This window comes from Tachypleus tridentatus, chromosome 2, assembly GCF_004210375.1.
Source record: "Tachypleus tridentatus isolate NWPU-2018 chromosome 2, ASM421037v1, whole genome shotgun sequence".
In the NCBI taxonomy this organism is placed as follows: domain Eukaryota; kingdom Metazoa; phylum Arthropoda; class Merostomata; order Xiphosura; family Limulidae; genus Tachypleus; species Tachypleus tridentatus.
Window position 1 is genome coordinate 153,968,713 of NC_134826.1, and position 26,705 is coordinate 153,995,417.

General features: G+C 33.0%; 1 protein-coding gene across 3 annotated transcripts in view; it reads right to left on the reverse strand.

The window, feature by feature from the left end:
* Positions 1-26,705, reverse strand: part of LOC143245395 (gamma-aminobutyric acid receptor alpha-like) — a 58,878-nt gene that overhangs the window by 22,235 nt on the left and 9,938 nt on the right. Inside the window, exon 1 of one of the 3 annotated variants that reach the window (XM_076491687.1) lies at positions 4,217-4,411. The exons of 1 other annotated variant lie outside the window; for it this stretch is intronic. The gene's annotated coding sequence lies outside the window, so the exon portion shown is untranslated. Of the gene's footprint in view, positions 1-4,216; positions 4,412-26,705 lie in introns of those variants that run through there. One more of the 3 variants, XM_076491689.1, reaches the window with a different exon arrangement.

Genomic DNA, 26,705 nt, shown 5'->3' on the forward strand with positions numbered 1-26,705 from the left:
AATTCGAAAGTCCGGGGTCACACTGTCGTTTCTCACTATTTTTGTTGTTTTGCCAGAATACAACATCAGACTGCAAAAGACATACAAACGTGTCGAAACTTGATTCTTCGATATCAGGTCTGCTAACAGTTTATTGGATTTTTTGTGTATGTTTTATGTTTCATTAATTACAAACAACTCAAGTTGGCAAAGTAAAAATGCTTGTCAATTGTTTGTTTGTTTGTTTTGAAATTTCGCACAAAGCTACTCGAGGGCTATCTGTGCTAGCCGTCCCTAATTTAGCAGTGCAAGACTAGAGGGAAGGCAGCTAGTCATCACCACCCACTGCCAACTCTTGGGCTACTCTTTTACCAACGAATAGTGGGATTGACCGTCACTTATAACGCCCCCACGGCTGAAAGGGCTAGCATGTTTGGCGCGACGGGGATGCGAACTCGCGACCCTCAGATTACGAGTCGCACGCCTTAACACGCTTGGCCATGCTTGTCAAGCCTGACATCTTTCTACTTTTGGAAGACAAAAGATACACCTGAAATACATATAAAAGATTTGTAAGCTCTAAAGGACTGCAATATATCTGCTCTTAAACGTTCTTTTTAATACAATAGTTACGCTTACTTAACTTGTCTTCTTTAAAATCAATAATGAATTTAAGGCTTTTTTACATCTGACTTATTTCAATAATAATATTTACTGGCAAATAATTTCATGCCAAACTATTCTTGTAAGACTTCCATAAATAAGCTTCACCCCAACGTATCCTCAGAGCATTATTACTTACAACTATTGACTCAACATAATCTCACACTATTTACTTACAATAATTTTCACACCCTAATATACTTACAATATTGTTTAATGACTATCGATATTTTTCTTGTACATTGTTGAGTCACAGCTAAGTTTACTAATAAAATTGTTTGAAAAAATTTTATCCTGACATAAAATTTCACACCTCACATATTATTACAACAATTTTAATATCAGTCAGTTTTATTCTTAACATGTTATTACAACAATATTTAATATCACTCACTTTCACGCCTTATAAACTATTAAAACAACATTCAACATCAGTCAATTTTACACCTAACATGATGTTACAATAGTGTTCAATACAGGTCAGATTGACGTCCAATATGTTATCATGTTATCACAACAATGTTTAATAATAGTCAGTCTTACGAATTACATGTTATTAAAATGATGTATAATATTAGTCAGTTTTATGCCTAATATAAAATCAAAACAATGTTTAATATCAGTCAGTTTTACGCAAATATGTTATAACAAAAATAATTAACATAAACCTGTTTTATGCTTAACATTCTATTACAACATTGTTTAATATCAGTCAGTTTTATACCTTACATATTATTACAACAGTTTAACACAAACTAGTTTTACATCTTCCATGTTATTAACAACAATTTATTATCAGTCATGTTTACGCTTTACACGTTATTGCAACAGTGTACAATGAATTTAACGCCTAACATGTTTATACAAGAGTTTAATATCAGTCAGTTTTACGCCAAGCATGTTATTACAAAAATGTTTAACATAAGTCTCTTTTAATCCTAACATGTTATTACAACAACATTTAATACCAGTCAGTTTTATGCTTCGCTCGTTATTACAATAGTGTTTAATATCAGTCAGTTTTATGCCTTACATGTTATTACAATAGTTTAATATTAGCCATTTTTACTCCTAACATGTTATTATAACAGTGTTTAATATGAGCCAGTTTCACGCCTATCATGTTATTACAATAATGTTTAATATCACTAAATTTTACGCCTGATACATTGTTAAAACAAATTTAACCTCAGTCAGTTTTACACATCACATGTGATTACAATAGTGTTTAATATCAGTCAGACTTACACACAACATTTTATTAGAAAACTTTAATATTAGTCAGTATTACGTGTTAGTAGAAAAGTTTAATAGCTGTAAGTTTTACGCCTATAATATCATTACAACAGTTTGTATTATCAGTCAGATTTATTCCTAATATGTTAATCCAATAATGTTTAGTATTAGTCAGTTTTATGTCTAATAAATTTATAAAATAATGTTTAACATCAGTCAGTTTTATGCATAATATGTTATTAAAGAATGTTTAACATCAGTCACTTTTATGCCTAACATGTTTATACAACAGTTTTAATATTAGTCAGGTTTACGCCTAAAATGTTATTACAACAATGTTTAATATCAGACAGTTTTACGTCTTACATATTATTACTACAGTATCAGTCAATTATTCACCTTACATGTTATTACAAAACTTTAATATCAATCAGTTTTACGCCCAACATGTTTTTACAATTGTGTTTAATATCAGTCATTTTGATGCCTTACATATTATTACAACAGTGTTTAATATCAGTCATTTTGATGCCTTACATGTTATTAAAACAATGTTTAATATCAGTCAGTTTTATGCCTTAAATATTATTACATCACTATTTAATATCAGTCAGGTTACGCCTAACATGCTATTACAATAGTTTAATATCAGTTCGTTTTGCACCTTACATGTTATTAAAACAGTTTAATATCAGTCAATTTTTCTACTTACATGTTATTACAACGGTGTTTAATATCACTCAGTTTTAAGTCTAAAATGGTATTACAACAATATTTAATATCAGCAAATTTTACGCCTGACATGTTTATAGAACAGTTGAATATCAGTCAGTTTTATGTCAAACATGTTATTACAAAAATATTTAACTTTAGCCTGTTTTATGCCTAACATGCTATTATAACAATATGTAATACCAGTCAGTTTTATGCCTCACTCTTTATTACAACAGTGTTTATTATCAGTCCGTTTTACACCTTACATGTTATTACAACAGCTTTGACTATCAGTCAGTTTCACTCCTAACATGTTCTTACAATAATGTTTAATATCACTCAGTTTTACGCCTAATATGTTATTAAAACAACGTTTAATGTTAGTTAGTTTTACACGTAACATGTTATTACAAGTGTTTAATATTAATCAGTCTTATGAATTACATGTTATTATAAACATTTAATATCAGACTGTTTTACGCCTAACATGTTATTACAACAATATTTAATATAAGTCATTTTGATGTCTTACATATTATTTCAAGTGTTTGACACCAGTTACGCCTAAGATATTATTGCAACAGTGTTTAATATCAGACGGTTTTATGCCTTACATGTTATTACAACAGCTTAACATTAGCAAGTTTTAATCCTTACATGTTATTACAACAATTTATTATCAGTCAGTTTTACGCCTAACATGTTATTACAACAGTGTTGAATATCAGTCAGTTTTACACATAACACGTTATTACAGTTGTGTTTAATATCAGACGATTTTATGTCTTATATGTTATTTCAAGTGTTTGACACCAGTCTGTGTTACGCCTAAGATGTTATTGCCACAGTGTTTAATATCAGTCAGTTTTACGCCTTACATCTTATTACAACAGTGTTTAATATCAGTCAGTTTTACACATAACATGTTATTACAATTGTGTTTAATATCAGACGATTTTATGCCTTACAGCTTAACATTAGCAAGTTTTAATCCTTACATGTTGTTATAACAATTTATTATGAGTCAGTTTTATGCCTAACATGTTATTACAAAAGTGTTGAATATCAGTCAGTTTTACGCCTAACATTTTATTGGAGAAACAATTTAGTAAGAAATTACTTATGTGATAATTTTATGTTTCTTTTGTTTTTACCGAAGCAATTTTGTATTATTCTCCCTGTACTATTTTTTACCTATAAATAAGTTTGAGATAAATCTGTTTGTTGAATTATTGTATGACATTCATGATAACAAGAAGCCCAATTGAAATAGCGAATGTATTCTAAAGACTATTGATACAGGTATTAAAAATTATTTTAACTTAAGCTTTAATACCTATACCAGCCGTCTTTAGAATATGTTTCAAAATATTTTATTTGAATAATGTTTGTTATTGATACACAACTTTGAATAGTTTAATTTTGGAACGAGTTTTATTATTCTTTTACAGGCGGTAATTTTGTGATATTTATACAATAGAAAGAAACATGAACGAAAGTAAAGTTACATTAATTTAATAAAACATAATATTACATTTTTGTTCAAGATATTTACTTAATAAAGTATTTCTGTAAACACAATAAACAAATCACAAGAAAAAGTTCTCACATGCATTGTACTTACCATTTTATTAATAGAACAACCTTAGGATTAACGTGTTGATATATATTCTGTTGCTTGTGATCATAAGGGCATCAAATGAATGTCGGCCTCTAGATGTTTTTGTGCTCCTTCTGAAGACCCACTTTCGCTCAACAATCGGTAATACATTGCTGACGGAATTGTCGCTTATTCTCATTGGATTCCAAAATACACCGAAAGAGGACGCTATATGTGTATACCCACAAAGATTGTTTCTTTTGTCTCACATTTCATTACATATTGTTATAAGAAAAAGAGAAGTTTTTTATTTTAAATTTCTCTTTTCTTAAGCTGTATTGTTGTTATTAATTAGAAAGCTATCAGCGTTGTAATCCACCAAGCGGAATCGAAGCCAGCAATTTAGAAAGCCCTAAAATTTATCTTACGGGTGACATTGAAACATCTATATAAGGCCCGGCATGGCCTAGCGCGTATGGCGTGCGACTCGTAATCCGAGGGTCGCGGGTTCGCGCCCGCGTCGCGCTAAACATGCTCGCCCTCCCAGCCGTGGGGGTGTATAATGTGACGGTCAATCCCACTATTCGTTGGTAAAGAGTAGCCCAAGAGTTGGCGGTGGGTGGTAATGACTAGCTGCCTTCCCTCTAGTCTTACACTGCTAAATTAGGGACGGCTAGCACAGATAGCCCTCGAGTAGCTTTGTGCGAAATTTCCAAACAAACAAACAAACAAACATCTATATATTCTTTCTCAACTATAGAGCCCTTTATCAGTTTATAAATATCAACAAATATGTTAAAAAATTGTAAAGTAGATTTAAATCGGTAATTAATTATATTTTCTTAACACGTAATATTAGACTTATCATATTTTTAATATTACAAACTTTACTCATTCCCTTACAACTTTGTAACAGTAAGAAACGTCTATAATAGTTTTCCAAGAACACCATGGCTGCCATATGGATGAGGTTTAGGAAAGTCAAACAAATCATATCAGTTGTTGCAACAAGTGGCTTGTATGTTCCGGACATTGTATAATTTAACTATTATTATTCATACACTTCATTGTATAATTTAACTATTATTATTCATACACTTCATTGTATAACTGAACTATTATTATTCATACACTTCATTGTATAATTTAACTATTATTATTCATACACTTCATTGTATAACTGAACTATTATTATTCATACACTTCATTGTATAACTGAACTATTATTATTCATACACTTCATTGTATAATTTAACTATTATTATTCATACACTTCATTGTATAATTTAACTTCATTGTATAATTTAACTATTATTATTCATACACTTCATTGTATAACTGAACTATTATTATTCATACACTTCATTGTATAATTTAACTATTATTATTCATACACTTCATTGTATAACTGAACTATTATTATTCATACACTTCATTGTATAATTTAACTATTATTATTCATACACTTCATTGTATAATTTAACTATTAATTTAACTATTATTATTCATACACTTCATTGTATAACTGAACTATTATTATTCATACACTTCATTGTATAACTGAACTATTATTATTCATACACTTCATTGTATAATTTAACTATTATTATACATACACTTCATTGTATAATTTAACTATTATTATTCATACACTTCATTGTATAATTTAACTATTATTATTCATACACTTCATTGTATAACTGAACTATTATTATTCATACACTTCATCTGGTAAAGAATAGACGCTTACGTTAAAAACATAATAAGCCTACAATCAAAATCTTAAAACAAATATACTTGAATAAAATCGTGTTTCGCTTGCTCAGAAAAAGTATACATATAATAGCACTTGTAGGAAATGGCTTATACAAGTACTGATCTAAATACCATTATGTTTGTCGTATCCCAGCTAGCTTAATGAGATCTGTATTGAGTATAAAGCCTCGTCACCAATGGATGAAACTAAAACATATAATACTAATACCTTGTGACAATCATGCTTCGCTAGTATAAAAACTTATATTTAATTGTTAAGGTATGAATGCCTTAACTAATACGTACACTATTATTATTATAAATTAAATAAATATTCATTAAAGCTAATACTACTAAAACTATCGTTCCTCAATTGGTTCATTTATTTCACACCACTACAGTCATTACTTATGAAAGCTGATGGTATAAATAATTCCAAAACCATTATCATGTCTGTTTTATCACACCCAGGGTGTTACGATTTGGTATTTGTCGAAAGCCTACGTCAGCACTGCATATAGTAAATAGGTAAATGTACTTTGGTCGGGATAACACATTCTCCTCTACTTACACGGTAGTTCATCCGAGTCAACAGCTCATCTTTTAGGGTTAATACGATTAAATATATGGTTCTTCACAATCATGAGTTCATTGTTTAAAGCTAATACTACTAAACCTGTGGTTCTTCATAATCATGAGTTCATTGCTTAAAGATAATACTACTAAACCTGTGGTTCTTCATAATACTACGTTTAACATTTAAAGTTAATACTATTAAACGTGTTGTTACTCACAATAATACATTCATAGCTTAGAATAAATATAGGGCCTGGTATGGCCTAGCGCGTTAAGGCGTGCGCTTCGTAATCTGAGGGTCGCGGGTTCGCGCCCGAGTCGTCCCAAACACGCTCGCCCTCCCAGCCGTGGGGGGCGTTATAATGTGACGGTAAATCCCACTATTCGTTGGTAAAAGAGTAGCCCAAGAGTTGGCGGTGGGTGGTGATGACTAGCTGCAGTGTCTTACACTACTAAATTAGGGACGGCTAGCACAGATAGCCCTCGAGTAGCTTTGTGCGAAATTCCAAAAACAACAGAATAAATATTTTAAAATATAAAAGTAAAAAAATATAGTGAAAATGAAATGAAACAAATTTGTGATGATTAACTTTAGTGTATTCTAACACATAAAGATCAAACAATGTTAGCTATTTACTGGTCTTTCATTTAAAGTGGACCTGTGGTGATTAACCACCCACAAAGATACAAATAAATCCGTCACTTTCGCCAAGCATGGCGCTTTTCCTTAGTAGGCTGCTATGTTAAGTAATGTAGTCTTTCAGACACGTGGTCACCAGTGACAAAACGGTATGTCCTCGCACTCCCAACACTAAAAAGTGGATTTCATTACCCGTGATGAACAGAGAAAAGATAACCTTTTGTGTAGTTTTGTGCGTAACTAGAAACAAACAATCACAAAAATTAATAATTTGTTTGTATTGGTCCCTCTAAGGACACGTATTTCATAAAAAAAAAAAAACATTTCAGGGGTTTAATACAGATATACGGAATATAAATATCAGTTTAATACAGGAACACGGGATATAAATATTAGTTTAATACAGGAACACAGGATATAAATATTAGTTAATATTCTGTGTATATAAAAATTCAAGTAGGAATTTACTTATTAGTGGTGTGTCTCTGAATTCTTCTAATAATGGTAACTGTGATTACAAACAATTTTTAAAAATGATTTCTCTAGTTTCTGTAGAATGACAGTGTAAGTGCACAAACACGAAATTAAACCGGAAAGAAACATATCACAACCAGACAATCACGTAGTCAACCGGATAAAAACATATCACAACCAGACAATCACGTAGTCAAACAGATAAAAACATATATCACAACCAGAATATCACGTAGTCAACCAGAAAAAAAATATATAAAAATTAGACTATCACGCATTCAAATGAAAAAAGTATGTATGAAAATTAGGGTATGAGGAAAATGTCTGTATAATGCTGAATCTCACGTTTACCGAATTTTGAAGAATGATATCACTAATGAATACAGGTAGAAAAACACAGTTAAAGTTTCCAGTGAAATAAGACAAGTCAGCTCTAACAGCAGAGTTTACTGAAACAGCCGTAATAATGGGCCTTTAGAATAAACCATACTTAAGGGTTGACTTATTTTTTGGCAATAACTAAGATCCTTAAAAGTGTAAAATCACATTTTAAATTGATGAAAATAATAAATTGCATTTTCTGCGGTCAGACTGATGGCGTGGCTATTGATACGTTCTTTAGTCAGACTTTTTCTTTTATAAAGAAAAAACAATGGCCAGAAGATCGTCACTAATGTAGGTATGTAGACAATACTTTAACCTTATCTCAGATAATCTTTCTCAGTTTCGAGATTATATCAGCAGTCAAACACATGAATCAGTTGAACATAAAAAAAAATTATAAAAAACGTTTACTAACAAACATGCTAATATATTACTTTTGCTAGAAATTCACCAAAACCAAAAAACAACATTTCAAATGTACTCCAATGTTAGTGTATTGTTCATTATACATTAAGCATTACAAATTCCACACACTTTACAGACTACATACCATAACATCCTTAAAAGAGACAACGTACCATTCCAAATACTTTAGTGTCTCTTCATACCATCACATTCTTCACAGTAACAAAATACTAGTCCACATACTGTACAGACTACATACCATAACATCCTTCAGAGAGACAACGTACCATTCCAAATACTTTAGTATCTCTTCATACCATCACATCCTTCACAGTAACAAAATACTAGTCCACATACTTTACAGACTCTACACACCATAACATCCTTGACGGTGACAACATACTAGTCTGCATACTTTACTGACTCTACACACCATAACATCCTTGAAAGTGACAACAAATTAGTCTGCATACTTTACAGACTCTACACACCATAACATCCTTGACGGTGACAACATGCTAGTCTGCATATTTTACTGACTCTATACACCATAACATCCTTGAAAGTGACAACATACTAGTCTGCATACTTTACTGACTCTACACACCATAACATCCTTGAAAGTGACAACATACTAGTCTGCATACTTTACAGACTCTACACACCGTAACATCCTTGAAAGTGACAACATACTAGTCCACATAGTTTACAGACTCTACACACCAAACATCCTTGACGGTGACAACATACTAGTCTGTATACTTTACTGACTCTACACACCATAACATCCTTGACGGTGACAACATACTAGTCTGTATACTTTACTGACTCTACACACCATAACATCCTTGACGGTGACAACATACTAGTCTGCATACTTTACAGACTCTACACACCATAACATCCTTGACGGTGACAACATACTAGTCTGCATACTTTACTGACTCTACACACTATAACATCCTTGAAAGTGACAACATACTAGTCTGCATACTTTACAGACTCTACACACCATAACATCCTTGACGGTGACAACATACTAGTCTGCATACTTTACAGACTCTACACACCATAACATCCTTGACGGTGACAACATACTAGTCCACATACTTTACAGACTCTACACACCATAACATCCTTGACGGTGACAACATACTAGTCTGCATACTTTACTGACTCTACACACCATAACATCCTTGACGGTGACAACATACTAGTCTGCATACTTTACAGACTCTACACACCATAACATCCTTGACGGTGACAACATACTAGTCCACATACTTTACAGACTCTACACACCATAACATCCTTGACGGTGACAACATACTAGTCTCCATACTTTACAGACTCTACACACCATAACATCCTTGACGGTGACAACATACTAGTCTACATACTTTACAGACTCTACACACCAAACATCCTTGACGGTGACAACATACTAGTCTGTATACTTTACTGACTCTACACACCGTAACATCCTTGACGGTGACAACATACTAGTCTGTATACTTTACTGACTCTACACACCATAACATCATTGACGGTGAAAACATACTAGTCTGTATACTTTACTGAGTCTACACACCATAACATCATTGACGGTGAAAACATACTAGTCTGCATACTTTACTGACTCTACAGACCGTAACATCCTTGAAAGTGACAACATACTAGTCCACATACAGACTCTACACACCGTAACATCCTTGAAAGTGACAACATACTAGTCCACATAGTTTACAGACTACACACCATAACATCCCTGAAAGTGACAACATACTAATCTGCATACTTTACAGACTCTACACACCGTAACATCCTTGACGGTGACAACATACTAGTCTGTATACTTTACTGACTCTACACACCATAACATCATTGACGGTGAAAACATACTAGTCTGTATACTTTACTGAGTCTACACACCATAACATCATTGACGGTGAAAACATACTAGTCTGCATACTTTACTGACTCTACACACCATAACATCCTTGACGGTGACAACATACTAGTCTGTATACTTTACTGACTCTACACACCATAACATCATTGACGGTGAAAACATACTAGTCTGCATACTTTACTGACTCTACACACCATAACATCCTTGACGGTGACAACATACTAGTCTGTATACTTTACTGACTCTACACACCATAACATCCTTGACGGTGACAACATACTAGTCCACATACATTACAGACTCTACACACCATAACATCCTTGACGGTGACAACATACTAGACTGCATACTTTACAGACTCTACACACCATAACATCCTTGACGGTGACAACATACTAGTCCACATACTTTACAGACTCTACACACCATAACATCCTTGACGGTGACAACATACTAGTCCACATACTTTACAGACTCTACACACCATAACATCCTTGACGGTGACAACATACTAGTCTGCATACTTTACAGACTCTACACACCATAACATCCTTGACGGTGACAACATACTAGTCCACATACTTTACAGACTCTACACACCATAACATCCTTGACGGTGACAACATACTAGTCTGCATACTTTACTGACTCTACACACCATAACATTCTTGACGGTGACAACATACTAGTCCACATACTTTACAGACTCTACAGACCGTAACATCCTTGAAAGTGACAACATACTAGTCCACATACAGACTCTACACACCGTAACATCCTTGAAAGTGACAACATACTAGTCCACATAGTTTACAGACTACACACCATAACATCCCTGAAAGTGACAACATACTAATCTGCATACTTTACAGACTCTACACACCATAACATCCTTGACGGTGACAACATACTAATCTACATACTTTATAGATTCATCACATCCTTCACAGTTAGAAGGTGCTACTGCACATACTTTATAGGTTTTACACACCATCACATCCTTTATAATGACATGGTATTGGAGATATTAGTTACGTTGTACAATGAGTTTGTTTACTGTATTTTAAGATAGAAAAATTAAAGTATATTACGTTTGTTTAGAGTATTTTAAAATATAAATACGATAATTTGTTTTGAGAACTAATTACTAACATTTTAATAACAGTCACTTTATACTAAGCTGTACCTATGTAGAAATATGATCGATAATTGACAATAACAACTATCGTCATTTGTGTATGATAATAGATAAAAAAGTACTAATGAATCTCTTGGTATGTTTTGCCGTGATTTTGACGAAATCCTTAAATATTAGACTCGAACACCTACGTAATACAGATATTAAACAAATGTCTGGGTGGAATATCACCACATTAGTTGTCTGGTATCACTTCCTGTGTCATCTTAAGATGTGTGGTAGGAAGTCACGTTACCTTATCAGGAGATTATGGAACGAGAATCCACGTTACAGGAAAGAGTTATTATCACAAGTCGTGCATGTACTATCACCATTAGGACTAATGAATCCTCACAATTATGAAAGTCCACCTAAAACTGGAAGTAAAAATATGCCTCACTTGAGAAATATTTGAATGATCTGAAACATTTCGTGCTTTTCAGCACTTAAGAAAACGTGTTTTAGAAATACGATAAGAAACCGGTTTTTGTTAGAATATATAATGACACATCGTAAAGCTTTCCTTTTCACAGGGCTGTTTCAAATCGTTAGAAGTAGCTAAACCTATATTTTAGCTCATCAAAAAACCTTACGCTAATTTACACTTCTTTCCATAGTAAAGGTTTTTGTAAGAATTTTTATTATAGTATAGTTTAACTTTACAGAGATTCTGTTACCCGTCCCTCATTTAACTACCTGGTTAACATCATGAACCGCCACATTGTAAGCTACTCTCATGAATTAGCGGGATTTGAAAGTTACAGTTTTAATGCACGTGTAGCTCTACAAAGTGAAGAGCTGCTGTTATAATGCACGTGTAGCTTTACAAAATGAAGAGCTGCTGTTATAATGCACGTGTAGCTCTACAAAGTGAAGAGCTGCTGTTATAATGCACGTGTAGCTTTACAAAGTGAAGAGGTGCTGTTTTTTTGTGTTTTTTTACAGTTGTAACGAGAAGCGAATCACAAAACTTTCGATCCTCAAAGAGAGTCAACCTGTGAGTCAATGTAAGATTTAATATATCACAATTACAAAGGGTTAATCTTTGAGTCTATGTAATAAGATAAAAAAATTAAAAGTTAAGCCTAACATGACCTAGTCTTTTATATGTGTATTTTCGTACAGGAAAGTTACATCGGGCTATCTCCTGAGTCCACCGAGAGGAATCGAACACATAATTCTAATGTTGTAAATTTGTAGATTTACCGCTGTACCAACAGGGGACCCTAGTCTTATATTTTTATTTTGTTCTTTTCTGCCGTAGCAAATATTTTCTCTTCTACTTATGAGTCACTTTCATTTCGCATGTTTCTGTACAATAGTGATTAGTCAGATGATAAGAGAGACCGGATATTTACATTTGTCACTGATTGTCCCTTGATGTAACACTGAAACTTGAGTCTGTTCTTAAAATATAATTGACATTTAAGTGTTGCTAATCATTATGAAACAAACGCACTAACAAGCCAAGAGTAGAGGAGACATATATCAGCATCACTTTCTGTCACGTCATTACCATGACAACAACTGGCAGAACGAGGGAAGGAGATGCTGACAGATAAAATGGTTATAATTTTGATGTAGATTAGTTTCAGATGTGTTAGCCACTAATATAATTAAAGTAAACGTAACATGAGTACATCACAGGACATTAGTCTACTAGGAATTCAAAAACCACTTTCTCTGATTAAGTATGCTCTATATTTAAAAATACGGTTAACTGTTGCTTTAAATATAATCAAAGTATTATTAATATTCCTTCCCCATTATTGAGGTTGGGAAAACTAGGTCGCGATTCAAACCTCTCTCTTTAGTTTATGAGTTTTTCATAACAAAACGGCCCGGCATGGCCAAGCGTGTTAAGACGTGCGACTCGTAATCTGAGAGTCGCGGGTTCGCATCGCCGTCGCGCCAAACATGCTCGCCCTTTCAGGCGTGGGGGCGTTATTATGTGACGGTCAATCCCACTATTCGTTGGTAAAAGAGTAGCCCAAGAGTTGGCGGTGGATGGTGATGACTAGCTGCCTTCCCTCTAGTCTTACACTGTTAAATTAGGGACGGCTAGCACAGATAGCCCTCGAGTAGCTTTGTGCGAAATTCAAAAAATAAACAAACAACCATAACAAAGCCACATCGAGCTATTTGTTGTGTCTACCGAGGGGAACCGAAACACTGATTTAAGTTTTATAAATTCGATGTCTTACTGCTGTCCGAGCAGGGAACATTATTAAAAGTGTGAAAGAATTGTTTTATTCTATATGTAAAGCTATAGGTATCAATTCCATAATACACAGAAATATTTGTTATATGTTCAATACGACAATACACAGAGATATTTGTTATATGTTCAATACGACAATACACAGAAATATTTGTTATATGTTCAACACGACAATACACAGAGATATTTGTTATATATTCAGTACGACAATACGCAGGAATATTTGTTGTATGTACAATACAACAACAAAGAGATATGACTTGGATCATAGCAAACGTTAAAATAAAACGGACACTCCTCATGAAATTCTCCAGAAAATATTTTATGTCATAAAAGAATTTCAAAGAATAAGGAGAAACTCTTAGCAGAAACTACATTACAAAACAGTAAACAGTATGTCTACTATATTTAACCTGCATGCAACAATAAGTAAAGTACTTTTTACACGTACCACGGAGGCTATGAGCACTACAGCTCAGTTACATCCAACAACATACAAATAACAAGTTCAAGTCTTACACGTACCAAGGAAAGTACGGCCACCACAGCTCAACTACATCCAACACTATTCAAATAGTAAGTTCAAGTGTTAAACGTAATACAAAAGGTATAACCATCACGCCTCAGCTACATCCAACAATATTTAAATAGTAAGTTCAAGTCTTACACGCACCAAGAAAAGTATAACCACCACAACTCAGCAACATCCAACACTAATCAAATAGTTCAAGTCTTACACTTGCCAAAGAAGGTATAACCACCACACCTCAGCTACATCCAACACCATTCAAATAGTAAATTCAAGTCTTTCACTTATCAAGGAAGGTAAAACCACCACAGCTCAGTTACATACAACAATATTCAAATAGTAAGTTCAAGTGTTAAGCATACCAAAGAAAGTATAACCATCACAGCACAACAATATTCAAATAGTAAGTTCAAGTGTTAAGCATACCAAAGAAGGTATAACCACCACAGCTCAGCTACATCCAACAATATTCAAATAGTAAGTTCAAGTGTTAAGCATACCAAAGAAAGTATAACCATCACAGCACAACAATATTCAAATAGTAAGTTCAAGTGTTAAGCATACCAAAGAAGGTATAACCACCACAGCTCAGCTACATCCAACAATATTCAAATAGTAAGTTCAAGTGTTAAGCATACCAAAGAAGGTATAACCACCACAGCTCAGCTACATCCAACAATATTCAAATAGTAAGTTCAAGTGTTAAGCATACCAAAGAAAGTATAACCATCACAGCACAACAATATTCAAATAGTAAGTTCAAGTGTTAAGCATACCAAAGAAAGTATAACCATCACAGCACAACAATATTCAAATAGTAAGTTCAAGTGTTAAGCATACCAAAGAAAGTATAACCATCACAGCACAACAATATTCAAATAGTAAGTTCAAGTGTTAAGCATACCAAAGAAAGTATAACCATCACAGCTCATCTTCATCCAACACTATTCATGTTCTAGTCTTACACGTACTAGGGAATGTACAACCACCATAAATAAGCTATATCCAACACTGATGAAACAGTTCAAGTCTTACACGTACCATTGAAGATATTACCACCACAGCTCAACTACATCCAACAGTTTTCAAATAGTAAGTTCAAGTCTTACACATATAATGGAATGTATCACCACCACAGCTAAGCTACATCCAACAATATTCAAAGAGTAACTTCAGATCTTACACGTACCAAGGAAAGTATGACTACCACAGCTCAACTACATCCAGCACTGTTCATATTATAAGTTCAATTCTCACACGTACCAAAGAAGGTATATAAGGACCACAACTCAGCTACATCAAAAAGAAAGTCCAATACTTACACATGTCAATGAAGGTATGACAAACGAGCTCAACTACATCCAACATTATTCAAATAGTACAAGTCTTACACGTACAAGGAAATGTATAACCATCACAGCTCAGCTACATCCAACACTATTCACGTTCTAGTCTTACAAGTACTAGTGAAGGTATCACTACCACAGCTCAACTACATTCAACAGTATTCAAAGACTAAATTCAAGTCTTACACGTACAAAAGAATGTATGACAAGCGCAGCTCACCTACATCCAATACTATTCAAATAGTATGTTCAATTCTTATGCGTATCATGAGAGGTATGACCACTAATGTTAAGCTACATCTAAAATTATTAAAATAGTTCAAGTCTCACGTGTGCCAAGAAACTTATAACCACCACAACCCAGCTTCATCCAACACCATTCACAAAGTTCACGTTTTACACATGCCAGAGAAGGTATGACCACCACAGCTCAGTTACATCTAACAACATTCAAATAGTAAGTTCAAGTCTTTCACGTATCAAGGAATGTATGAACACTATAATTCAGCTACATCCATCAGAGTTCAAAGAGTAAGTTCAAATCTTACACGTACAAAGGAAGGTATAACCATCACCGCTTAGCTACATCAAATAACATTCAAATTGTTCAAGTTTTCCACGTACCAGAGAAGGTATGAACACCACAGCTCAGCTACATCAAACAATATTCAAACAATACGTTCAAGTCTTACGTGTCTTAAGGAAGGTATGACCACCACAGCTCAGCTACATCCAACAATATTCAAACAATACGTTCAAGTCTTACGTGTCTTAAGGAAGGTATGACCACCACAGCTCAGCTACATCCAACAATATTCAAACAATACGTTCAAGTCTTAAGTGTCTTAAGGGAGGTATGACCACCACAGCTCAGCTACATCCAACAATATTCAAACAATACGTTCAAGTCTTACGTGTCTTAAGAAAGGTATGACCACCACAGCTCAGCTACATCCAACAATATTCAAACAACACGTTCAAGTCTTACGTGTCTTAAAGAAGGTATGACCACCACAGCTCAGCTACATCCAACAATATTCAAACAATACGTTCAAGTCTTACGTGTCTTAAGGAAGGTATGAACACCACAGCTCAGCTACATCCAACAATATTCAAACAATACGTTCAAGTCTTACGTGTCTTAAGGAAGGTATGACCACCACAGCTCAGCTACATCCAACAATATTCAAACAATACGTTCAAGTCTTACGTGTTTTAAGAAAGGTATGAACACCACAGCTCAGCTACATCCAACAATATTCAAACAATACGTTCAAGTCTTACGTGTCTTAAAGAAGGTATGAATACCACAGCTCAGCTACATCCAACAATGTTCAAACAATACGTTCAAGTCTTAAGTGTCTTAAGGAAGGTATGACCACCACAGCTCAACTACATCCAACAATATTCAAACAATACGTTCAAGTCTTAAGTGTCTTAAGGAAGGTATGACCACCACAGCTCAGCTACATCGAACAATATTCAAACAATACGTTCAAGTCTTACGTGTCTTAAGGAAGGTATGACCACCACAGCTCAGCTACATCCAACAATATTCAAATAATACGTTCAAGTCTTAAGTGTCTTAAGGAAGGTATGACCACCACAGCTCAGCTACATCCAACAATATTCAAACAATACGTTCAAGTCTTACGTGTCTTAAGGAAGGTATGAACACCACAGCTCAGCTACATCCAACAATATTCAAACAATACGTTCAAGTCTTACGTGTCTTAAGGAAGGTATGAACACCACAGCTCAGCTACGTCCAACAATATTCAAACAATACGTTCAAGTCTTACGTGTCTTAAAGAAGGTATGAATACCACAGCTCAGCTACATCCAACAATATTCAAACAATACGTTCAAGTCTTACGTGTCTTAAGGAAGGTATGACCACCACAGCTCAGCTACATCCAACAATATTCAAACAATACGTTCAAGTCTTACGTGTCTTAAGAAAGGTATGACCACCACAGCTCAGCTACATCCAACAATATTCAAACAATACGTTCAAGTCTTACGTGTCTTAAAGAAGGTATGAATACCACAGCTCAGCTACATCCAACAATGTTCAAACAATACGTTCAAGTCTTAAGTGTCTTAAGGAAGGTATGACCACCACAGCTCAACTACATCCAACAATATTCAAACAATACGTTCAAGTCTTAAGTGTCTTAAGGAAGGTATGACCACCACAGCTCAGCTACATCCAACAATATTCAAACAATACGTTCAAGTCTTACGTGTCTTAAGGAAGGTATGACCACCACAGCTCAGCTACATCCAACAATATTCAAATAATACGTTCAAGTCTTAAGTGTCTTAAGGAAGGTATGACCACCACAGCTCAGCTACATCCAACAATATTCAAACAATACGTTCAAGTCTTACGTGTCTTAAGGAAGGTATGAACACCACAGCTCAGCTACATCCAACAATATTCAAACAATACGTTCAAGTCTTACGTGTCTTAAGGAAGGTATGAACACCACAGCTCAGCTACGTCCAACAATATTCAAACAATACGTTCAAGTCTTACGTGTCTTAAAGAAGGTATGAATACCACAGCTCAGCTACATCCAACAATGTTCAAGCAATACGTTCAAGTCTTACGTGTCTTAAGGAAGGTATGACCACCACAGCTCAGCTACATCCAACAATATTCAAACAATACGTTCAAGTCTTAAGTGTCTTAAGGAAGGTATGACCACCACAGCTCAGCTACATCCAACAATATTCAAACAATACGTTCAAGTCTTACGTGTCTTAAGGAAGGTATGAACACCACAGCTCAGCTACATCCAACAATATTCAAACAATACGTTCAAGTCTTACGTGTCTTAAGGAAGGTATGAACACCACAGCTCAGCTACGTCCAACAATATTCAAACAATACGTTCAAGTCTTACGTGTCTTAAAGAAGGTATGAATACCACAGCTCAGCTACATCCAACAATATTCAAACAATACGTTCAAGTCTTACGTGTTTTAAGAAAGGTATGAACACCACAGCTCAGCTACATCCAACAATATTCAAACAATACGTTCAAGTCTTACGTGTCTTAAGGAAGGTATGACCACCACAGCTCAGCTACATCGAACAATATTCAAACAATACGTTCAAGTCTTAAGTGTCTTAAGGAAGGTATGACCACCACAGATCAGCTACATCCAACAATATTCAAACAATACGTTCAAGTCTTACGTGTCTTAAGGAAGGTATTACCACCATAACTCGATCAAATACCACACTTATGAGGGAACTGCATTATTTTTAATTGTTTCGTGATAGTAAATTTAAAGCCCCTTTCATTAAAACTTTAATAGTTAAAATTTTGAAGACAAATATTTAATTTGTGTCATATCAAAAGTTAAACAATTTATTTTTAAATAATATTCGGTATTATGTTCTAATACTCTCCAGTCAATTGATCTCTTACACTAATAAATTAAATAATTTTATGAAAGCCTTTAAAATCGATGAAAACATCGTGTACTGTACGTTTTGAACAGAGTACGGATGCACAATGCACTATTCATCACGTGATTTCCATTAAAGTTAGGATGAAACACAGGAAAATATTTTCTAAGATTAGAGCTGAGAGAGATCTTGGAAAAACATCACGCAATATCCAGATGGGTAGACGGAATAGTCGCTGTCATAAATAACAAATTATCCAGTCAACCAACGGTATTAGAACACTGTTGAAGCTTAGCTGGGCTATTCATATTCCACAGAGTTTTGAAAAATTTTATATTATAACATGCAAATGAAGACCAAACCCCACTAAACAGAACAATATATATACCGTTCTATGATTACCATGGTTTACAGTGTTATAATATCATTACCAAGTTACTGTAAAACATCCTTTTAATAGCAAGATACTAAGAATGCTTTAACATCTACATCAACTAATTATTCAATTAAGTGAATTACATTTAGTAATAAGATGCTAATTCTTAACAAAACTTTTTAGTACAAGCTCTCAACGCCCATAACATGACTAATTACAAAAACTCAATAAAAATGTTTTGTAAAAACTTACAAATCCTATAAGATGACTAACTACCCAAACTCAATAACACTGTTTAAAACAAACTTACAAAACCTATAAGATGACTAACTACCCAAAGTTCAATAACACTGTTTAAAACAAACATACAAAACCCATAACACAACTAACTACCCAAACTCAATAACACTGTTTAAAACAAACTTACAAAACCCATAACACAACTAACTACCCAAACTCAATAACACTGTTTAAAACAAACTTACAAATCCTATAAGATGACTAACTACCCAAACTCAATAACACTGTTTAAAACAAACTTACAAATCCTATAAGATGACTAACTACCCAAACTCAATAACACTGTTTAAAACAAACTTACAAATCCTATAAGATGATTAACTACCCAAACTCAATAACACTGTTTAAAACAAACTTACAAATCCTATAAGATGACTAACTACCCAAACTCAATAACACTGTTTAAAACAAACTTACAAAACCCATAACACGACTAACTATGCAAACTCAATAACACTGTTTAGAACAAACTTACAAAACCCATAACATGACTAACTACGCAAACTCAATAAAACTGTTAAGTGCAAATTTACAAAACTCATAACATGACTAACTACACAAACTCAACAAAATGCTTTAGTACGAACTTGCAAAACCCATAAAATGACTAATTGTATAAACTCAATAAAACTATTTAGTACAAACTTACAAAACCTAAAAGACAGCTAACTACACAAACACAAAAAAACATTTTAGTACAAACTTACAAAACCTAAAAGACAGCTAACTACACAAACACAAAAAAACATTTTAGTACAAACTTACAAAACAAAAATAATGACTAACTACACAAACTAAATACAATTTTTTAGTATAAATCTATAAATCCCATAAGCTGACTAACTACACAAACTCAAAATTATTTAATACAAACTTAGAAACCAATAAGATGGCTAACTGGAGAAACTCAATACAACATTTTACTACAAACTTACAAAACAAAAAGGATGACTAACTACACAAACTAAATAACACTGTTGAATACAAACTTACAAATTCCATAAGATGACTAACTACAGAAACTCTATAAAACGTTTTGTAGAAACTTATAAAACCTATTAAATGATTAACAACACAAACTCAATAAAACTGTTTAGTAGAAACGTACAAAACCAGTAAGATGACTAACTAACCAAACTCAATAAAACGTTTTAGTACAAACTTACAAAACAAAAATGATAACTAACTACACAAACTAAATACAAACTTTTAGTATAAACTTACAAACCCATAAAATGGCTATCTACAAACCCATTAAAACTGTTTTATACAAACTTACAAACCCATAAGATGACTGACTATAGAAACTCCATAAAACTTTTGTGGAAACTTACAAAACCCATTAAATGATTAACAACACAAATTCACTAACACTGTGTAGTACAATTTAAATATCTAATAAGATGAGTAACTACACAAACTAAATAACACTGTTTAGTACAACCTAACAAATCCCATAAGATGACTAACTATAGAAACTCTATAAAACGTTTTGTAGAAACTTACAAAACCCATTAAATGATTAACAACACAAATTCACTAACACTGTGTAGTACAATTTAAATATCTAATAAGATGAGTAACTAAACAAACTCTATAAAACTGTTTAGTACAACCTAACAAATTCCATAAGATGACTAACTACAGAAACTCTATAAAACTTTTAGTACAAACTTACAAAACCTATTAAATGATTAACAACACAAGCTCAATAACACTGTTTAGTAAAATCTTACAAACCCCATAAGATGACTAATTACAGAAACTCTATAAAACTTTCAGTACAAACTTATAAAACTTTTCATATGACTAGCTATACATATTAAAAAAATTGTTTAGTAGAAACATACAAAACCCATAAGATGACTAACTAACCAAACTCAATACAACGTTTTAGTACAAACTTACAAAACCTATAGGATGACTAGCTTCACAAACTCAATAAAACTTTTAGTACAAACCTACAAGTCCCATAAAATGACTAAGTACTTAAACTTGATAAAAGTCTTTAATAGAAACTTACAAAACCCATAAGATGATGAACAAAACAACGTCATTAAAACTGTTTAGTACAATCTTACAAATCCCATAAGATGACTAACTACACTAACTAATACAACTTTTTAGTACAAACTTAAGAACCCATAAGATGACTAAGTACACAAACTCAATAACACTGTTTAGTACAAACATACAAATCCCATAAGATGACTAACTATAGAAACTCTATAAATTTTCAGTACAAACTTATAAAACCCTTAAGATGACTAACTATACAAATTCAAAAAAATTGTTTGGTAGAGACTTATAAGTCCCATAAGATGACTAATTACACAAACTCAATAAAACTTGTGGTTAAACTTTCAAAATGCATAACATGACTAACTACACAAACGCAATTAAAGTTTTTACTACAAACTTACACAACCCATAAAATAACAAACTCCACAAAGTCAATAAAACTGGTTAGTAGAAACGTACAAAACCTGTAAGATGACTAACTGACCAAACACAATACATCGTTTTAGTAGAAACTTACAAAAAATGATGACTAACTACACAAAACTAAATACAACTTTTTAGTATAAACTTACAAACCCATAAAAGGGCTATCTACACAAACTCAATAAAACTCTTTTATACAAACTTACAAAACCCATAAGATGAATAACTGACCAAACACACTACAACGTTTTAGTAGAATCTTACAAAACCCATAACATGACTAACTACAGCAACTTAATAAAACGGTTTAATACAAACTTACACAACTCATAAGATGACAAGCTACACATACTCAATATAACTTTTAGAACAAACTTATCATGACTATCTACACAGTCTCAATAAAACCATTTTGTAGAAATTTACAAAATCAATTAGAAAACTAACTACACAAATTAAGTAAAATTGTGTAGTACAAATTCTAAATCTCATAAGATGACTAACTATAGAAACTCTATAAAACATTTAGTACAAACTTATAACACCTTTAAGATGACTAACAATACAAATTAAAAAAAATGTTTAGTACAGACGTAGAAATCCTATAAGGTGACTAACTACACAAAATCAATACCACGTTTTAGTACAAACTAACAAAACCTATAAGATGACTAACTAGAACAGTGGTTCCCAACCTTTTTTATGCCCCACACCCCTAAAAAATTTTAATATGTTCTCACACCCCTCACAGTAATTATTTATTTAAGAATAAAGCTGAAGGTGGCCAAAACAAATGTTATCTCGCAATAAAACTGTTTAGTACAAACTTACAAAAGCCATAAGAAGAATAACTTCAGAAACTCAGTAAAACTGTTTAGTACAAACTTATAAAAACCTATAAGATGATTAACTACACAAACTCAATAAAACTTTTTAGTACAAACTTACAAAACCTATAAGATGACTAACTACAGAAACTGAATAACACTGTTTAGTACAAACTTACAAAACACCATTTGATGATAATACCAATTACAATAACACCATTAGACAATAACAATAACACTATTAGATAATAATACCAATTACAATAACACCATTAGACAATAACAATAACACTATTAGATAATAATACCAATTACAATAACACCATTAGACAATAACAATAACACTATTAGATAATAATACCAATTACAATAACACCATTAGACAATAACAATAACACTATTAGGTAATAATACCAATTATAATAACACCATTAGGCAATTACACCAATAACAATAACACCATTAGGTAATAACACTAATAACAATAACACCATTAGAAAATAACAATAACTCCAATAAGAATAACACCATTAGACAGTAACAACATTAGACAACAACATCAATACCAATAACACCAATAACAATAAAACCATTAGACAATAACACCATTAGACACAGATATATTACGTACGCAAATTCAAAATAAAACTTGTTTGCATTAATTTTTTCATTTTTATTAATTAGTTTATTTCACTGTTTGAAAAGCATAAAAATGGGCATTTCTCTTGTTTTATCTTGTACAGTTCGTAATCTGTCATGATAACAGTTTTTGTCTGTTCTGAAGTGAGGGCCTGGCATGGCCTAGCGCGTTAAGGCGTGCGCTTCGTAATCTGCGGGTCGCGGGTTCGCGCCTGAGTCGCGCCAAACATGCTCGCCCTCCCAGCCGTGGAGGCGTTATAATGTGACGGTCAATCCCACTATTCGTTGGTAAAAGAGTAGCCCAAGAGTTGGCGGTGGGTGGTGATGACTAGCTGCAGTGTCTTACACTGCTAAATTAGGGACGGCTACCACAGATAGCCCTCGAGTAGCTTTGTGCGAAATTCCAAAACAAACAAAACTGTTCTGAAGTACGCGCGCACATTACTATATAAATGCACATTCACTAATACTTGTAAGCGGATGTACACGGAGGTAGATTTATCTATACCTTAGTACACATTTTGTACAACGATATATTAAAAGCTTATAAAAGTTTGTTTGTTTTTTTTCAAAGTCCAACGCTAAATCTTACAATAACATTACAAGTTTATTTAATGAGAGTATTAATAACCGTCAGTTTAACTCTTAACTGGAGCAAAAACGTGGAGTGATAGTGCTATTCGAATATAGGTTGTAATTAACTAATACTAGGCCTAAGACAAGTGGACTTTTCGGTGTCTGCAGTTAGAATTCATGCATATTACCCTAGATTTTTAAGTACTTAATGAAATAATGTTGCAATACAGATACTAATTTCAACCCAGATATTTTGTGGGCCTACTAATTTAAATATAAAATGTAACCAAACACAAGAATATAGTAATTTGTAGAATACAATGAAAAATATATTTTTTAAATTTAAAAGCATATTATTCCTATCACAATCTAATTGTACAATGTATATGTAACAATGACGACAAATATTGCTTTGTTCATTAAAGTAAAATATATAAATACATATGTTGGATGCATTTCACCAATAAATATCACAACGTCTAGTTTCTCAAAAGCCATGTTTATGCCAGGCCTGGATTTCCTGTCAAAATAACAACAGGAGGCGATTCTATGTCCTGTAAGGATAATCCTCGAAACTTTCAGCTCAGACATGATTACAAAACTGCTGTCACCGCCACCTGCATCCGTTCAATTAAACTATGATACAAAGCTGCTTCGTGAAACAGCGTTGTAAGTCTCGACATTATTAGGACTAGATTATTCTACTGTAGCAACAACCGCTGAAAGAAAACAAAAGAACAAGAGTCACCTTAATACTTTGTATATAATACATATAAGTATGTATGAGAGTGTGTGTTTATTATTATAAATAGAAGAATGTATGGGAATGTGGGTTTAATATTATACATAAAAGTATAAATGAGAGTGTGTGTTTATATTATACGTAGAAGTATATGCGAGAGTGTGTGTATATTATACATAGAAGTATATGTGAGAGTGTGAGTATATATTTATTATACACAGAAATACGTATGGGAGTGTGTGTTGAATATTATACATAGAAGTATGAAAGGGAATGTGGGTTTGATATTATACATAGAAGTGTGTATGACGGTGTGTGTTTATATTATACGTAGAAGTATATGTGAGAGAGTGTGTATATATTTATTATACACAGAAATACGTATGGGAATTTGTGTTTATTATTATACATAACAGTATATATCAGAGTGTGGGTTTAATATTATACATAATAGTATGTATGAGAGTAGTGTATATTATACACAGATGTATGCGAGTGTGTGTTTAATATTATACATAGGATTATGTATGACAGTGTGTGTTTATTATTATACATAGAAGTATGTAGGAGAGTGTGTATATATTTATTATACACAGAAGTATGTATGGGTTTGTTTGTTTTGGAATTTCGCACAAAGCTACTCGAGGGCTATCTGTGCTAGCCGTCCCTAATTTAGCAGTGTAAGACTAGAGGGAAGGCAGCTAGTCATCACCACCCCCCGCCAACTCTTGGGCTACTCTTTTACCAACGAAAAGTGGGATTGACCGTCACATTATAACGCCCCAACGGCTGGGAGGGCGAGCATGTTTGGCGCGACTCGGGCGCGAACCCGCGACCCTCAGATTACGAAGTGCACGCCTTAACGCGCTAGGCCATGGTATGTATGGGAGTGTGTATTTAATATTATACATAGAAAAATGTATGAGTGTGTGTTTAATATTATATACAGAAGTATGTATGAAAGTGTGTGTTTAATATTATACATAGGATTATGTATGACAGTGTGTGTTTATTATTATACACAGCAGTATGTATGAAAGTGTGTGTTTAATATGAAACATAGAAAAATGTATGAAAGTGTGTGTTTAATATTATACGTAGAAGTATATTTAAAAGTGTGTGTATATTATAATAGAAGTATGTGTGAGAGTGTGTATTTAATATTATACATAGAAGTGCGTATAAGAGTGTATGTTAATATCATACGTAGAAGTATATGTGAGAGTATGTGTTTAATATTATACAAATAAGTGTGTATGCGAGTGTGTGTTGATTATACATAGATTGCGTATGAGAGTATGTTAATATAAAACATTGAAGTATATGCGAGTGTGTGTTGATTATACATAGAAATGCGTATGAGAGTGTGTTAATATTATACATTGAAGTATAAGTGAGAGTGTGTGTTTAATATTATACACAGAAAAATCTATGGGAGTGTGTGTTTATTATTATACATATAAGTATGTATGGGAGTGTGTGTTAATATTATACGTAAAAGTACTTATGAGAGTATGTGTTTCAAATTATACATATAAATATGTATGAAAGTATGTGTTTAATATTACACATACAATTGCGTATGAGAGTGTGTTTTAATATTATACGTTGAAGTACATGTTAGAGTGTATGTATATTATACATAGAAGTACATATGAATGTGTGTTTAAAATTATACATAAAGATACGTATGAGAGTATGTGTTTAATATTATACATAGAAAAATGTATGAGTGTGTGTTTAATATTATACACAGAAGTATGTA